General features: G+C 47.5%; 1 protein-coding gene across 4 annotated transcripts in view; it reads right to left on the bottom strand.

Moving 5' to 3' along the window:
* CDH23 (cadherin related 23) overlaps positions 1-19,018 on the bottom strand; it is a 355,087-nt gene that overhangs the window by 286,082 nt on the left and 49,987 nt on the right. The window lies entirely within an intron of this gene.

Here is a 19,018-nt window from a genome sequence, read left to right as displayed (position 1 = left end):
TGAGCTAAGATCCACCTCCCTTCACCTGTGTTTTTTCCTTTGGCCTGAGTGTTGAGTTGGGTTTCTGCCTTTTGCCAATGGAAGCACGCTTTGTAATTCACAACATATTACAGTTCTTGGCATTTGCCCAATAGTGAGTGGGTGCTGGCCTTGTGCTAAGTGCTGGAGTACACAGAGGTTAGGAAGATGGGACCCAGGCTTCAGGAAATCGAGGCCAGAACCGGGCGCAGGGTGTGGTCTCTGTTCACAGGAAGAGGACTGAGATGTCCCTGTTCCCCAGGAAATACAGTCTGGACAGAGGGCCCCGAGGTGCCTGGCTTAGAGCTGTAAGAAGCCCTAGCGCAGGGCACCAACTCCCAGGGATCACAGCCCTCCCTGGGTAGGCTTCAGGCAGGGTGACCCACCCCCTTGTTGTCTGGGACTGGGTTGGGACATACACTGAAGCCAGGAGGTCCCAGACAACTGGATGGGCTGGCTGCCTTGGCCTCAGCTCCTTGCACCTCCGGGAACCGTGCAAAATGTCATGAGTGCATGGTGTCAATTTCTGCAGAAAGGGTCTACAGTCTTCGTCTGATTCTCAGAGGGGCAGTTAAATTAGAATCATGGCCTTGGCAAATCACTTCTTTAAAGCCTCAGTTTACCCCATAAGATGGAACAGACCACTCTTTCTTCCCCAAATACAGTTTCTCATGTTTACTGAATAGCTCTGATGATCAAACTAAGTAAGAAAGGATTCCAAACTCTGCGACTATTATCTAGAAAAGAACACTACGTGAACTTTTAAAAGGACCATTCTAACGTGACAATGATAGCTGATATTTCTGAGTGCTAACCACACTCTTGACACTGGGCTAAGAAGTTTCCCTGTACTGTCTGGTTCAATCCTTACCATTATTTTCCCCATTTAACAGATAAGGTAACAAAGAGAGATTAAGTCATTGACCATGGCCTGCAGTTAGTAAATGGCAGAGCTGGAATTCAGATCCCAGGTACTCTGGGTCCAGAGCCCTTGTTCGTCTCCACAACCCTACACATTCCAACACTTGATATGGGAACCCAAGATTCAGGAATTCTGTGGACATGACCCTCTCATGACCCTAACCAGAAGCCTAACCAGAAGCCTAACACTTGGAAAAGGAAGACACTGGGCAGTCACTGGGCTCTGTAGACAGGCCAGACAGAGTACTAGGCTCATTCGCCCAGGTTCTCTCATTAAATCCTCCCAGCAACTCTGTTTCATAGCCATTATTCTACCCACTTTACAGATTAGGAAGTTGTGGATCAGAGGGGCAAAGGTCACACAGCAGAGCAGGATATGGCAGCATCCAAGGTGATGGGGAGGAGGTGAGAAGCAGGAGAAAGAGGAGTAGAATCACGGGACAGAGTCGGAACAACCTCAGAGACCTTTTGGGGAGCCCAAACCTCCCATTTTATTTTTTACTTTTTTATTTTTATTTTTAAAAGATTTTATTTATCCATTTATTTGACAAACACAGAGAGAGAGAGACAGTGAGAGAGGGAACACAAGCAAGGGGAGTGGGAGAGGGAGAAGCAGGCTTCCCACGGAGCAGGGAGCCTGATGTAGGGCTCCATCCCAGGACCCTGGGATCACGACCTGAGCCAAAGGCAGACGCTTAACCACTGAGCCACCCAGGCGCTCCTCAAACCTCCCATTTTAAAGATGGAAAAGGTGAAGGCATTTCACTAGTTGCCCAAAGTACAATGGTGGAGGACAGAGTCTGCAGCTAGAACCCAAATTTCCAGACTGCTAGTGCAGGGCTCCTTCTGGATGAGGAAGGAAGAGGTATGTGATGTCACAGATAAACCAAGAGCATCTCTTCAAACATCTGTTGTTCGATGGCAAGCCATTGCTTTACACTGAAATCAAGGGGGATATTTTGGAGCACAGTGTAACAATTTATTCTTCAAGACCGAACCTGAAGCTATAAAAGAACTTCCAGCCTCCCCGACTTCCAGAGATGCCTGTTTCCTTTCTGTCCCCTCAGGTGTGCTTTAGCGGCACAGTTTGAGGAACCCTGAACTACTTCCTAATGCTTTGGGGAGATCCCATATAAGGAAACTGAGGCCCCGAGTGGTCCTGCCTGCCCACAGTACGATGAGTCCGTGGAGGCCCCCTGGAGCGAAGGCTTCACCTGCCAACCACCGTCAGGGACCAGCCCAGATGATGGATATGGGACCAAGCTCTCTACTGGTTGACGGGATTCTGGAAAAAGACCACACTGGCCCTCTAGCCAAGGTCATACGACTCAGTCCGATATCCCAAATGGCTCTCTCAGGCCCAATGCTCAGGCCCTTCCAAGAAGGGGGGCCCTGGGCAGGACATGGATGGGGCCATCAGCTACTGTCACCCACCCTGTAATTTCCTGGACTTTTATCCATTTTCCCCTCAATTATGTGCTGCTCAAAATGGTCCTTTTCGGCTTCCTCACAGGCTCTTGCCCGCTTACGCCTTCTTTGTGTCCCAGGTAATTGCTAGTGACCTTTTCTAAGTGTACTAATTAAAGGTGCCGATTTAATATTATATTTAAGACAAGACGCCCCGCAATTTTCCAGCTGGGCACAAACTCCCCCTCCCAGGACTGTTCTGCCACTCCGCAGAAGCTGGGCCTCGCTTTGGCTTCTCTTGGACACAGGGCTCATTTCTCCACCAGGAAGCCTTCTAGCAACCTCTGTTTGCGTTACTGCACACAGGAACGAGGCCAATCTGTGGGGCCCCCTCCAGCCCATGGTCCTAGAAGCAGCCACTCAGGAGAACCATCCCTGGCTGAGGGGCCCTGCAGTACACATTATCACACTCTAGGTTTGCTCCCCACCTGAGAAACAGATAATAATACACCCTCCGATTCAGGCTGTGGAATATGGGGAATTTTGTTGTGTTTTGCTCCAAAACTGTGATAAAATACATAGAATACAAGCTGCTTCATTTTAGCCATTTTAACATACACAATTCAGCCATACCAGGTATGTTCCCAGTGTGGTGCGACCATCACCATGATCTGTTTCCAGAATATTCTCATCACCCCCAAAAGGAAACCCACACCCACTCAGCAATCACTCCCCCTTCCTCCCTTCCTCTCCCTGGCAACCACGAAGCCACAGAATGTCTCTGTGAATTTGCCCGTTCTGGATGTTTCCTATAAATACAATGATACGAGGGGCAGTCTTTGTGTCTAGCCTCTTTCACTCAGAATGCAATCTTCGGGATTCATCCATGTTGTGACATACTACGTCATCCCTTCCTATGGCTGAGTCACATTCCATTGCATGGAGAGACCACAGTTTTTTAATCTGCTCATCTGCTGATGGATTTCTGGGTTGTTTCCCCCTTCCGGCTATCGTGAATTGTGCCACCACGAGCATCCGTGGGCAGGAACTAGGAACAAGAAGTGGAATTGCCAGGTCCTTGGTAATTCTATACTCAACCTATTACGGAGCCACCAAATTGTTCTCCACAGGAGTTGCACCATTTACATTCCCACCAACAGTGGATGAGGCCCAGAGCTCTTTTCACGGGTGGGAAGGGCACTCAGTGATTGACAGGGGCTGGATGGCCCCTTCCACAGTGGAGAGACGGGAGCCGGGCAGCCCTTCATTCCAGGTGTTACTGGTACCCAACGCACTAGGCCTCGGCACATCCCGTGGTCATACACAGCAGCCCAACCTCCAAGTGCCAGCCTGGGTCTCTTCGCTGAGGGTTCTGCCCATTGGAGACTGTTCCTCCCGACCCCAACACCAGACAGATTGGACATGCCAGGGAACGAAGGACCCCAGGAGCACTGCTCAAAGAATGACTGACGCAAGATGGTGGATAATGAGGTGGCAGGTAACCCCTCCAGTCCCCTGACCTCTCGGGGGGCTAATGCAGAGGCGTGTGGTATGCTGCCTCTTGGAGTGCCCTGCTGGGACTCACCCCCAGCGGCCCGTGGGGCTGACCTGGTTGGTCCTGCATCTTCACCTCCCTATCTCACCTCCTCACTCCCCACCTGCATTTCCTGGAAGCCCCCTTCCAACGAACGATCTGCACTTGAACCCTCATCACCAGGCCTGTTTTGTGTGGGGGGGAGAACCCATAGAAGATATCCCCCAAATTGTGGAAGTGACACCTGGGGAGTGACAATATAGATTTCCAGCCCCTGCTGACTCAGTTGGCCCTGGGGGGAGCCCAGGGCGTGACCTCTTACACAGAAGCCCTACTCTCCTGTGAGAGACCCTGACGCCAGCCAGGCTGGGAAACCTGGAGACTGCTTCATAGCAGGGCGATCTTCAAATATCTAACAATGGGCATAGTTCAGGCATCAACCAATCTGAAAGGATGCCGGCCATAAACAACCAGACTGGTGTGTACCGCCTGTAAGTCAGCCTGGTTTACGGCTCCCATTTTAGATGCAGAGAAAACTCCTCCGGCCCCAGGATGATTTAAAGGCTCAGTCCTAGGACTCTTGGCTCAATCAGTGCTTGCAGGAGGACTCTGCTCCTGTCCCCACCCCCTACCTCTACCCTCCCAGGAAACAGTAACTCCGCAAGGCTAGCCCTCTCCACTTTGTGCCAACCCAATCCAGGCAGGGACCAAACCTCTCCTTGGGGGTAGAAAGTGGAACTTTATATATATATATTTTAATTTTATTTATTTATTTGACAGAGAGAGAGAGAGAGACACCACGAGAGACGAAACACAAGCAGGGGGAGTGGGAGAGGGAGAAGCAAGCTTCCCGCTGAGTAGGAAGCATGATGTAGGACTCCATCTCAGGACCCTGGGATCACGACCTGAGCCGAAGGCAGATGCTTAACAACAGAGCCACCCAGATGTCCCAAAAGTGGAACTTCAAAGAGCTTGAGTCACGACACACCCATGCCTATATCAGTGTGATCCACAACAGCCAAAAGGGGGAAGCAACTCACATGTCCCTTGATGGAAGAATGAATGAACAAAATTCAGTCTATACATACAATGGAATATTATTCAGCCTTAAACAGAAAGGGAATTCTGACATGCTCTGAACACGGAGAACCTTGAGGACACTCTGCTGAGTGAAACAAGCCGGTCACAAAAGGACAAATGCTGTATGACTGATACCCCTTGCATGAGTTAGTGCGGTCAAATTCACGGAAACCAAAAGTCGAAGGGTGGGTGCCAGGGGCGGGAGAGGGGGTTCGGAGGAATGGAGGGTTGTTAAAGGGTATAAAGTTTCAGTTTTGCAAGATGTAGAGAGTTCTGGGGATCTGTTGCATGACAACACAAACGTACTGAACACTCCAGAACTGTACATTAAAAAGTGGTTAAGATGGTAAAATTTTTCTTATATTTTACCACAATTAAAGAACTTGAAGCCCAAACTTAAGTCAGATTATGTCCAAGTCCCCAGCCATCTGGCCTGAGGCAACATTGCCCTCTGCATTTTGTACAGGCTCCCAGGCTTACCCCTCCCAAACCTGGACCTTCCTTCTGTTCCTGAACAGTTAGTGGCTGCCCCAGGTCCTTTGCCCTGGTTGTGCCTTCTGCTGGGCATGTCCCTACCTGCCAGCTTCCTCACTATTCCCCTTTCAGCCCAAGAGTAACATTCTCAGAGAGGCCTTCCCCAATACTTGATCATACACAGAGTCTCTCTAAAGGGACGCCCTGTCACCACATGTCACTGCATCCTGTGTCACTGTCCTCATGATTCTCTTTCCTCTGAGCTGATTGTGTTTGTTCACCTGACCTGTAGACGGCCGCCCCAGCTCCCTGCCTGCCATGGCACACACACCCGTGTTAGCTCCATGGGGGCCATGGCCTAGCCTGTCATGTTCCAGGTTGTACCCCTAAACACAACACAGAGGCTGGCATCCCAGAGGCGCTCAGTAAAGAGCAGCTTGCTGGGTAAACAAATGAGTCCTGACAACTGCCTAGAGGGGCTAGGCCACAGCAGACCCCAAAGTCATGTGGATCCATGAGCTGCAGCAACGGGGAGAGAATAGAGCCAGTTAATTCCTAATTATGTATACTAATGGACAGGAAAAAGCATGGTTAATCATAACCTAATAATGCCCAAACCCATAGTGCTTGCTTTTGGATGCAGGCAGAATCACAGCTGGGTACTGGCTTTGGGGCCAATCTCTCAGGAACTAGCCCTGCATCTCATTCTTGGGCAAGGTACTCTCACCTAGGGCCATGAACTCTATCCCGTGGCCTTGTACCCCCACCTGGGGTAATGCCCTCTGCCCTGGAGTATTACACCCTATCCTGGGGGCCATCTACCTCATCCTGGGCCATGGACCCCATCCCATGGGCTGTGGACCCATCCTTGAGGCCAGGTACCCCATCCTGGTTGGTATACCCCATCCTGCAGTCTGAGGGCCCTGGTTGGGGCCGGGATCCATTGCAAATGCCCCTGAGATGCACAGGGCTGGCGACACATCTCTGTGGTGGCCTCAGCTCCTCAGCAGCAGGCCCCGTCCGTCTTCCAGGCAAGGGGTAGACAATGACAGCTCTCCCAGCAGCCCTGCTGGGCCTATGCTGATGGCTGAGATGACTGCTATTACTATTATTGTTGTTATTTGCACCAAGGGCTGGGATTGGCGTGTCGCGCACTCCTGGAGAGCTGTGAGTTTTGCCCGCTAGATGAGGGGTGGGCCAGAAACCCAGGCAGGGCAGTGGCCGCTGCGAGTCTTCTTATTTATTCTGGATGGGGGAAGATGAAAGCTGTCTGTTGCGCAAACACGGAGCGGGAGCTCCAGAACCGATGAAGGGCTGGAGAACACGCTGGGCTTCCTCCTGGCAGCATCTTCTTCCTACAGCAAACCTCCGATTGTGCCCACCGGCTCGGACACCTCCGTAGCGCCCATGGACTTCAACCCAACTCCTTCTGGAGATGGCCGCCACTGCCCCTCCCGACCTGGGCTCCACTCCCTGGCGGGTCACATTCCCACTGCATCCCTGGGCTCAGCCCCCCAGCCCTCAAACACAGCACAGTTCGCGTGTTCCCACGCGTGAGCTCCTGGTGCTCCTCCTCCCACCGCCTCTCAGTCCCCATCATCTATAAATGCAAGCCTCCAGTGCCACCCTGGTCACAAAGTTCTCTCCCCTCTGCGCTCCCCAAGCCATTGTTCCTACCTCTTTACAGCACAGAGAGGCCATCGCCCCTTGAAGACAGAGGCTGACGCCCTGAGACATGCTTTCCAATCTCCCCATTGCTCCAGGAGGAACTGTGGCTCCCCTCTGGGGCCCAGGGGCTAGGCAGGCCCCTTTCCTTGCCCGGGCAGACACTTCTAATCAATCACAGCTCCCTTTTCTGTTGAGTCTATGTCCAAGCTCAGAACGCTTTGCAACACTGGGTTATACGCAGCCACTATTAGCCACTATTAGCCAATCTTAAACCTACAAGGACCTCACATCAGTCTTGACCTACTGTCCCTTCCCATCCAGGGGCTGAGAATCTTGCAGTCTGCTCCTGCCGGGCTCAGGGCAGTTGGAAGGGAAAGAATCAGGCTTGGGGCCTATGGGTGAACTCAGAAACATGGGTTAGTTGTGGCAAGAGTGAGAACCACAAAGATAAAGCCCCATATTGTGCAGAGGGAGAAGCAGGGGTCCTGGCTCTTGGGAACGTGGGGATGGGGCTGTGCACTGGGAGGGGCTGAGTCAAGGAATAGCAGATGGGGTCCCCAGCCCTAGATGAGAAGCCACAGGTTATGACCAGGTCTTTCTGAGAATGACCACTCCCTTCTTCCCATCACCACAGAGCCCGCCTCACAAGCTCCATGTTCTCCCTTCTCCTTCTACTCCGGAGGGGCCTAGCTGCATTGGTCTTGGTCTCTGCCAGAGCCAGGGGCTCCTGCCCTCCCCCTCTCCCCTGGGATGAGCCCCCCAGAGCCAGGGCTGGCCTTGGAGCCTGCAATCTCATTTGTCTCTGGGCCTGGGATCAGACAGGCCAGTTAAGTGCCTTGATTCCTGTGGATTATCTCATTTGTCTCAGGTTCACCCTCCCCATTCTCCTGCCTGCAGTTGGGCTCCTTCCTCCTAATCCCCCCAGGGTCTTGAACTTGGTTTGACCTCAGAGGAGCTGATTTTTGTTTTGGGTTTTTCTTGTTGTCCCAGGCTGGCTTTACCCACCTGGGGGAAGCGAGAGGGAGTTCTGATGGGGACCCCTCTCTCCTGAGAGGCAGGCGGCTCCGAGCCTGCCTGAGCTGACCAAGGTCCTCAGCCTCATCAGAAAACCCTTGCTCTGGATAATGGGCACTGTCTCCGCTTCCAGAACCCAGGAATCATCTTCATGTCCTCTCTTTCCTGCAGCTCAGGCCACTCACAGTAGATGGCATGGACTGTCTGGGGGAAAGGAAGCTAGCCTTCTTTAAGCACCCAGTGTTTGCCTGACACCCTGCTGAGTGGTTTTCATTCCTTCTCACTGTCATCTCTTTCTCATCATGACCCCACAGAGAGGGGTTAGCATCCCTGCTATACGGATGAGGAAAGTGAGGCTCAGAGGGGAAAGTGACCCACCGAAGGTCACACAGCTAGGAGGTGGCAGAGCGAAGATTTGAACTCAAATGGTCTGATTCAGTGTTAGTGTTCCCTCCACCACCCTCACGGATTTTATCCCAAAGCCTGTCATCCAAGCTCTAATCTGAGCAGCTAAACAGTGCCCTCTCCTCACCCCACACAGACTGACCCCCACGGAGACCCCCAGGCCTCCTCCATGTTTTAGGCTACTCCTTATATTAGGCTGCCCTGAATCCCCGGCGTTACTGGACGGGGCTGAAGGTGCGTACCCTTGAGGCAGGGACTGTGGGGACTCCCCCCCATCACCCTGGCTTTCCACTGCCCACTTATCACATGCCGGCAAGACAGCAATTCCCTCTCGAGAATCAGAGTCGGGTGGCTGGCTCACCTGCATACACAGATGTCTGATGGCCAAGGGGACAAGCTAACTCAGTAGAGAAGAAGGAGATGTTAAACAGAGCAGGATGATATCAACCAGAGTTTTGGGGGGCAGGAAAGAGGAGGAACATGTTATTGTTATTTTGAAGTCATAAAGCACAGGAGGATAGATGGGACATTAAATATTCAAAGGACCTGGTCCAGAGTCTCAGAAACTCAGAGCTGTTCCCCTTCTGGCACAACAGACACATAAAATCATCATTGCCAAGGGCTGCCAGGCCCAGCAGAAGACACCAATGTGCTCTAAGCCCCTCTAACCTTATGAGTCACAGAGAGGTTAAGTCATTGCCTAAAGTCACACAGCTAGCACATGACCGAACTGGGATTGTTCAGTGACTCCTCTGATCCCCGTGATGCCGTTAAACTCCTTCCTTCCTTCCCTCCTTCCATCCTTCCTTCCTCGAACACTGCCTAAGGCTCTGCTCTAGGCACTGGTTATACAACAATGAACAAAACAGGCAGAAGTCTGCACCCTCCTGGAGCCCGCATTCCAGTGGGGACCTATTCCCCCATTTTGTCACACGCTTTTCGTGGCCCTTCCAAGCACATGGCAGGGAGCATGAGCGTGGGTTCTGGGTCTCATTACCATCCAAACGTATGAAGAACCGTGGTCCTACCCTTCATCCTGCTTCACGGGCTACGGCCCCCAGGGTGAGCACTCTGCAGGGAGGTTGGACACATGATCAAAGGGCACAGAAGGTATTTTGAGAGGAAGACAGCCTCAGTGAAATCCCTTTTTACTAAGACAGAGGGACGCGGTCAGGCACAGAGCTAACAGGGCTGGCATTCCGCCACAGCTTCCCGTGTGGTCCTGTGTGACCATGGGGGAGTCCCTCTCCAAGCGCCCTTCCCCTGCGGACACCACGAGGGGGCTGACACCAATGGCCACAGCACAGAGGTCCTTGGGGAGAATCCATTCCAAGTCTGGCACGTGGGCCTCGGTTCCTGTGCTGTGCTGGTCCCCAGGTCATGGTTCCATGAAAGGTCATAGGCTCTGTGGGTTCAGTAGGACAAAGCACTGGGATCCATGAGACACCTGCTGTGAGCAGGGGACGGGGCAGGGGCGGGGTGTGGAGCCATTCACGTACCATGCTCACATTCTTGATGAGGCCAGCAAACTCATTTAAAAAGGAGAAAGCAGGGGCACCTGGGTGGCTCAGTGGGTTAAAGCCTCTGCCTTCGGCTCAGGTCATGATCCAGGGTCCTGGGATCCAGCCCCGCATCGGACTCTCAGCTCAACGGGGAGCCTGCTTCCTCCTCTCTCTCTGCCTGCTTCTCTGCCTACTTGTGATCTCTGTCAAGTAAATAAATAAAATCTTTAAAAATTAAAAAAAAATAAATAAAAGGAGAAAGCAGGGCCAGGCACCTCCATGAGGAGTCCACGGCTGTCCCGCTAACAGTTACAGGCAGCGGAGCTGAGACTCCCTCAGTCCTAGGCTCCCGGTGCTCCTTCCACGTCACAACATTTAAGTCCCACCCAGTTCAAATACCTTCAAGACTCTGGTCCTGTCTGCCACACCACGTACAAGGCCGCGGCTGGCAAGGCTTCCCAAACTGGTGGAGACACCCCCCGGGGAAACAGCGTGACCTGTTGGGCCTGGGTACTCCTTTCTGCACAGGAATAGCAGCCTGGACAAGAAAGAGCCATGAATCAAGAGGCTCCAGAATGCTCTGTTTGACCTTCCTGAGTCCTTGCTGCCGCTCCCAGGCCCAGGGGGGCTGAAGTCCTGTCACAGGGGCCCGGAGTGCCAAGCGGCAGCTACCAGATTTAATAACAGTGATAATAGTGGGGTGGGTATTTTTTTTTTCCCTTCTCCTGAAACTTTTCAATTCATTGAACTGTTCAATTAACTTTACAAAGGGAAATGTGGAAAAATGTCGGCAAATTGAACTTGACATTATCATTAAAATAAACAGAGCACTGCAGGCCTTTAAAGGCTCACAAAGAGATTGTCCAAACACTTGCAGGCACATGCTGACTCCTTCCTGCTCCCAGGGACCCTGGCCCTCCCTTCCTGCCCAAGCTTGTGCCCTGGTCAACACTCACAGTTCCCCAGCTCTGAACGAGGCCTTGCTAACATCACCCATCATCACCACCACCCCCCATACACTGTGAACGTGAACGAGGGGGTCAGGCTCTGTTAACCAGCAGCCAAGCCCAGCGAGTCCCTTTCCTCTCTGGCTAACGATGGACTATTTAGTCCACTGGGTCTCAGGCCTGGCTGCACATCAGATTCCAGGTCCTAGTCACCTAAAATTCTTTTCAAAGGGAATTTGGACCTAAAAGCCTGACGCCAGAATCCCAATCCCTCCTGTGCCCCCATTCCTTAGCCAGAGCCCAAGGGCCAGGGGCTGCTTCTTTTCACCTCTCAACAGCAGGAAAGGATATTACTGCTAAGAATTTAAGAAAGGGTGTCACCAGGAAGAAGGTGAGAAAGATACCCTTCTCCTCACCCCTGCTCTCCCTCCCACCCCCTGCTGTGCAGAGGCCAGAAAAGTCCCTCCCCAAATCAGTTCCTCTTTGAGGAGACTCATAATTACCCACAATGATCACAGCACCATTCATTTTGCCCTAAAATTAATACATCATGTTGAGAATGATACCGTACTAATTTATCACAAGATTTATGAAACTTGCACTTTTTCTAATGAGATTTATGCAAATGACGCTCTTGACACTATTTGTGTTTGAAAAAGTTTTGACAGGAAAGTGGGGGTCCAGCCCAGCTGGCAGAGGCCCTGCCCCTCACTGTAGGGGGAGGGGCGGGGCTCCAGAATGTGGTTCCTTCCTGTCCTTGGAGGGCCCTGGAGAAGCCAGCCCCTTGGCCTTTCCACCAGGCTCATCCCTCAGTCCCATCTCTCCCCAGATACACTCTTATTCTTCTGGAACCAGCCCACCCAGCAGGTATAACTGCTGCCTCAGATGGGGAGGCCATTACAGGGGGTGGGGCTGCTTTTCTAGGTGAGCAAGGGTCTCTCTCACCCAATCAGAGGCCTTGCAGGCCCTCGGTCCCTGAGAACAATCACAGGGGACAGCATCCTGCTAGCCAGGGCATGAGACAAGAGAGGCATGCAGAAAGCAAAGTATGAGATGACACTCACTCTCAGAGGCTGACCCCACACTTCTATAAGTCTCAAGAGTATCCCCTAAAATATTGTGCCCTGGGTGCCTCATCTCCCTCACCCTAGTCCCCGCCTTGCCACTAGCGACTATTTACTGAGCACCTACTATATGCCAGGTTCTCTGTTAAGCACTTCATGCATACAATCTCAATTGATATTTACCACACACCTGTGAGAAAGGTGTTTCCCACACTCAAAGAGGAGACTGAGTCTCAGAGAAGTTCTGCAATTTGTTCAAGATCCACACAGCTCGGAAAGGGTGGAGTCAGAATTCAAATCCAGGCCCATCTGGCCCCGAAGACAACATTCTTCTTCAATACTGACCCCAAACAACTCACAGGGGACTTCCTTCTTCTGTGGGGTTTAGTAACGCCAAATATCCGAGTCATATCCCACATATTCTCTTATCCAGAACATAGATGAAAACCAGGAAATTATCCCCCAAGGTCTTTGAGCAGCTCAAAGTCACAGCACAAAATCCGTACACTAAATTTCAAGCCCCTAATGAAAAAGAGAGATAAGGTCAAGTCCTCACTCTGAGCCTCTTGACTCTCACTTTACATACAACTACAATTAGATTGGTTCTTTGTTTTTCCAGTTCATAGGAATGTCACACAGGGACATGACCAGTAGTGAAAAGCAATAAACAATAACTTCTACTGTTCACAAAAGGGAAAGCGCAAAGCTCTCTGAAAAGTGACCACTTAAAAATAATCCAAGTCCCTCCACCAGCTGCCGTCAGTGACAATGTATCATCAGAGAGTGCTGTCCCTCCTGACGTGTCCAAACACGGGCCAAGAAAATGCTAAATCCTGAGTCATTCCTATGTAAGAAGGCAGGTACATATGTAATAGACCTGATGAATATTTCTTGCAAGTCATTCTAATTTAAAAAAAGATTTTATGTATATAGGAATGCTCCCCAAAGTATATTTCACAAATCATTCATTTTTTAAGATACTAATGGGTACTCCATGAAAAGCCATTCCTTGGTCAAAGAGATCTAAGGGAAACTACCTTAGAGAAATATGAACAGGGTTCCTTCCTGCAGGACCTTGAGGGCCTTTCTCATGTTAACATGCATGCTGAAGCTCCACAGATGGAGCTTCAGATAGAGTTTCTCCAGATTTATTTGGCCAAGAGACCCTTTCTTCCAAGAACATCTCAAAGGATATAAATGGTTCAGCAAATAATAATCGGGGAAACACTGAACCAAGAATTTTTCTGACTATCTTTACTTAAGGCATATCTTTTTGGGGCGATGGGGATGGATGGGTGAATGGATGGATGGATGGATGGACGGATAGGTGGATGGGTGGAAGAAATGATGGGTGGATAGAGAGGAGGGTAGAGGGATGGGTAGGTAGATGGGTAGGTGGGTGCGTGGAGAGATGGATAAATGGATGGATGGATGGAAGGAATGATGGGTGGGTGGATGAACAATAAATAATGGAACAAATAAACGAATAAGCTATTTCCATCCAAGGGGCTGAAAATCTCTGTCATGGAGGGGAACACATGAGTGCAAAGTCTGGGACCACTCCTCCAGATGGAACAGCCCCATTTTCCCACCAGGTTATAAGTCACTACTTCATGAGGAGAGAACCTGGGCCTCTAAGGAGGTCATCAGCTGTGTAGCTTTTCATAGAAGCGAAATCCTAAGCACGTGACACCCTGAACTAATCATCACAATGACTCTAAACATGCGTGTGATGCCCAACACTTACAAAGTGCTCTCCTTGCTGTTCATGCCAGGTCCTCTGCCACCACGCCCTCTGGCAGTGGGCTGGCCAATGGCTGCACACTCTCTTAACCATGAAGGGACTGCAGTTCAGCACAGCTGCATGAGGAGTCCAGACTCCTCTGGGGTGGGCTCCTGGAACTGGAGTCAGAGGCTCAGGTCCCACTCCTGGTCCCACCTACGTAACCCAAGCCAGTCTTGCGATCTCACGGACCTCATTGCTGCCTCAGAAGCTTATGGCAAGAATGAAGCCAGGAAACATAAGAGGAAGCACTTCATAAATCCCAGACGTCCCCTAAAAGGCTTCAATTCCGCCCTAGCGGATCCCAACCAAAACACTTCACACATTCTGTCCTCACTAGTTGCCGATCTTCTGGTCTGAATCTACCATCTGACTATGAGCTCCCTGAGGGCAAAGACTATGGCTCCTGCTGCCTGCTCTACCTCCAAAGCCTCGCACAGTGCCTGGCACAGGACAGGCCTTCGGTCAGTGTCTATTGAACAAATAAGTAAGTGAGTGAAGGAGTATATGAATGAATGAATGATGAATTACTGTGTAAACACAATGTGATCTGATTCTAGAATTTGCAGGAGTGTGGATTTTGTAATGCTAAAAGGATTCCATCCCCGGTCTCTACTGGGCACATTCTAAGGAGTACCTGCTGTCTTTCTTTTGAGGGGCAGACAGATTTCCCAGTGGGCAACCTGCCTGGTACCTATCTAACTGGGAAGGATGTTTTTAATCAGGTCTGTTTAGTTTTTAATTAGGCAGAGCATAAACTTGTGGGGTCCTTGGAGGTCCTCTCTCCATTGGAACAAGGGGGACCTCGGGTAACTGGTGTTTCCTAGCGGTACACCATGGATAGGGAGCTGGTGAGTTAGTGATGTTGGATGGAAGGCAGGAGAAATCTAAAGGTGCCCAAGTGATGGCCTCACTCCACCAAAGTGGCTCCTGCTGGAAGGGGTGGGGGTGCCTTGCCCACCAGCACACACACAAGAGTTGCAGCCAGGACTCACAGAAAGGCCACCCTGGAGGTCAGCCCTATCTACCAGCATGCCTGCAGCAATTGTGGCCCAACTGCAAGAAAAGGGCACTCATAGCCCACACAGGAATCAACCCTGGAACACTTGGTTCTGGTGACCACAGGACATCTTCTAAATCAGGCCACTCCTTCAAGACCAGGAGAAAAAACTGATCTGCCTTATACATAGAAACAGAAACAGAAAGCGAGGTAAAATGAGGAAACAGAAGTATAAGTCCCAAACAAAAGAATAAGACAATATCTCAGAAAATGAACTAAACAAAACAGAGATAAATAATCAACTGGATAAGAGTTCAAGGTAAAGGTCATAAAGATGCTCACTGAACTTGGGAGAAGAAAGGATAAACACAGTGAGAAGTTTAACAAAGATATAGAAACTATCAGGGCTGAAGAATACAATAATTAAATTGAAAAATACACTAGCGGGAATCAATGGCAGATTAAAGAATGAAGAAGAATGAATCAGTGATCTGGAAGACAGGATAGTAGAAATCATCCAACCTGAACAGCAAAATGAAAAAAAAAAAAGTTTTTTTAAATTCAGATAGGTTAAGAGACCTCTGACACAATATCAAGTGTACTAACAATCGCATTATAAGATGCTAAAAGGGGGGAAAGAGAAAGCATCAGAAAACTTATTTGAAAAGGTAATAGCTAGGACAGTTTCCTAACCTGGAGAAGGAAACATCCAGGTCCAAGAAGCACTGAGAGCTCCAAATAAGATGAGCCTAAAGAGGTCCACACCAAGACATAATAACTAAAATGTCAAAAGTTAAAGATAAAAAGAAAGAATCTTAGGAATGCCTGTGTGGCTCAGTTGGTTAAGCCACTGCCTTCGGCTCAGGTCATGATCCCAGGGTCTTGGGATTGAGTTCACATGAGGCTCCTTGCTCAGTGGGGAGCCTGCTTCTCTCTCTGCCTCTGCCTGCCACTCTGCATGCTTGTGCTGTCTCTTTCTCTATCATATAAATAAATAAATAAAATCTTAAAAAAAAAGAATCTTAAAAACAGCAAGAAAGAAACAAATATTTATGTACAGAGGAACACCTGTAAAACAATCAGCTGATTTTTCAGCACAAACTCTGCAGGCCAGAAGACAGTGGTATGATATATACAAAATGCAGAAAGGAAAAAACTTACAACCAAGAATACCTTACCCAATTTTGAAGCTGAAGATTATCAACTTCAAAACTGAGGGAGAGATAAAGAGTTTCTCAGACAAACGTTAAAGGCCATTAAATTGGCCTTAAAAGAAATGCTAAAAGACTTCTTTAAATAGGAAAAAGTCATACCAGAAGTAAGAAAATTATGGAAGAAGGAAGAATCTCACTGGTAAAAGCAAACATATAGTAAAAGTAGTGGATCACATCCACTTATTAAGCTAGTATGAAAGTTAAAAAAAGATATGGAATCACTATATTTACAATAATTAGCTAAGGTAGGGGCACTTGGGTGGCTCAGTGGGTTAAAGTCTCTGCCTTTGGCTCAGGTCATGATCTCAGGGACCTGGGATTGAGCCCTGCATTGAGCTCTTTGCTCAGCAGGGAGTCTGCTTCCTCCTCTCTCTCTGCCTGCTTCTCTGCCTACTTTTGATCTCTATCTGTCAAATAAATAAAAAAATCTTAAAAAAAATTAGCTAAGGTATACATAAAATAAAAATATGACATTGAAAACATGAGACATGGAGAGAGGTAGGGAGTAAAAATTGACTGCTTTACCAATGTGTTCCAAGTCAAGCAATCATCAAATTAAAATAGTGATATGTATAGGGTGTTATGCATGAACCTCATGGTAACCACAAACAAAAACCTATAATAAATATACACACACACAAAAAGAAAAAGGAATCCAAACATACACTAAAAAGAGTCATCAAATCACAAGAGAAGTGAGTAAAGGAAGAAGAAAAAATAGAGAAGAATTACAAAAACAACTACAAAACAATTAACATAATGGCAATAAGTAAGCAATTGTCAGTAATTACCTTAAATGTAAATGGGCTAAATGCTCCAATCAAAAGACACAGTGTGACTGAATAAAAAAAAATGCTATTAAACAATCAATGTTTTAACAAAGAAATTGAAGAGAAATTTAGAAAATACCAACACAAGTGAAAATGAAAATGATATTACAAGATCTATGGTATGCAGCAAAAGCAGCTATAAGACAAAAGTTCAAAGTGGTACAGACCTACCTCAAGACACAAGAAAATTCTCAAATAGACAATCTGACCTTACACATAAAGGAACTACAAAAAAGAGAACAAACCAACTCCAAAGCTAGTAGAAGGAAGAAAATAATAAAGATCAGAGCAAAAATAAAATAAAGACTAAAAAAAATAGACTAATTAAACTAAAAGCTAGTTCTTGGAAAAGATAAACAAAATTGAAAAACCATTAGCCAGACTCATCAAGAAAAAAAAAAAAACTCAAATAAATAAAATCAGAAATGAAAGAGGATAAATTAACAGCACAGAAATACAAAAACAGTAAAAGAGACTATTATGAAAAATTATATGCCAAGAAACTGGACATTTCTAGAAAAAAATGAATAAATTCCTAGAAACATACAATCATCCATGACTGAATCGGGAAAAAATAGAAAATCTGGATAGACTGATTGCACATAACAAAATTGAATCAGATATTTAAAAAAAAAATTCTCAATAAACGTCCAGGACCAGATAGCTTCATAGGTGAATTCTACCAGTTCATTTATGATCTCATAAAGAAAAGCTGGTACTTACCCTTATCAAACTATTTCAAAAAACTGGAGAGGGGCGCCTGGGTGGCTCAGTGGGTTAAGCCGCTGCTTTCAGCTCAGGTCATGATCTCAGAGTCCTGGGATCAAGTCCCGCATCGGGCTCTCTGCTCAGCAGGGAGCCTGCTTCCCTCTCTCTCTCTCTCTGCCTGCCTCTCTGTCTACTTGTGATTTCTCTCTGTCAAATAAATAAATAAAATCTTTAAAAAAAAAAACTGGAGAGGAAAGAACACTTTGAAATGCATTCTACATAACCAGCATTACCCTGATACCAAAAAGAGATAAAGATGCTGCCAAAAATAAATTACAAACCAATATTCCTGATGAACAAAAATGCAAAAATCTTCAACAATAATATATTAGCAAAGCAAATTCAACAATACATTTAAAAAATTATTCACGGTGATCATGATCCCTGGGATTTATCCCAGGGGTGCAAGGATGGTTCAATATCCGCAAATCAATCAATGTGATATATCACATTAACAAAGAAAGATTAAAAATCATATGATTATCTTAATAGATTCATAAAGAACATCTGAAAAAATTCAACATCTATTCATGATAAAAACTCACAAAAAGGACAGCTATAGAGGGAACATACCTCAACATCATAAACATGCACATATATGACAAATCCACAGCCAAGTTCATACTGAATGGTGAATAGCTGAAAGTTTTTCTCTAAGATCAGAAGCAGCACATGTCCACTCTCATTTTTTTCAACATAGTACTAGAAGTCCTAGTCATAGCAATCAGACAGGAAAAAAGAAATAAAAGGCATTCAAATTGGGAAGGAAGAAGTAAAACTGTCACTATTTACAGATGACATGATACTATATATAGAAAATCCTAAAGACTCCACAAAAAACTATTCAGACTAATAAAGGAATTCAGTAAAGTTGCAGAATAAAGATTAACATACAGAAATCCATTGCATTTTTATACACTATGGAAAGAGAAACTATGAAAACAATCCCATCCACAATTGCATCCAAAACAAGAAAATACCTAGGAATAAACTTAACCAAAGAGGTGAAAGACCAGTACACTGAAAACTATAAGGCACTGATAAAAGAAATCAAAGATAACACAAATAAATGGGAAGATACACAGTGTTCATATATTAGAAGAATCAATGCCGTGAAAATTTCCATACTACCCAAAGCAATCTACAGAGTCTATGTAATCCCTGTCAAAACACAAATGGTATTTTTCATGGCACTAGAACAAAGAATCCTAAAATTTATACGGAACCACAAAAGACCCCAAACTGCCAAAGCAATCTTGAGAAAGAAGAACAAAGCTGGTATCAGATGCCAAACTATACTACAAAGCTAGAGTAATCAAAACAGTATGGTTCTGGTACAAAAAAGAGACATATAGATCAATAGAATAGAACAGAGAGCTCAGAAATAAA

Source organism: Neovison vison, chromosome 2, assembly GCF_020171115.1.
Source record: "Neovison vison isolate M4711 chromosome 2, ASM_NN_V1, whole genome shotgun sequence".
Lineage (NCBI taxonomy): Eukaryota > Metazoa > Chordata > Mammalia > Carnivora > Mustelidae > Neogale > Neogale vison.
Note: the sequence above shows the minus strand (reverse complement) of the source record. Positions and strands in the feature narration are given on the sequence as shown.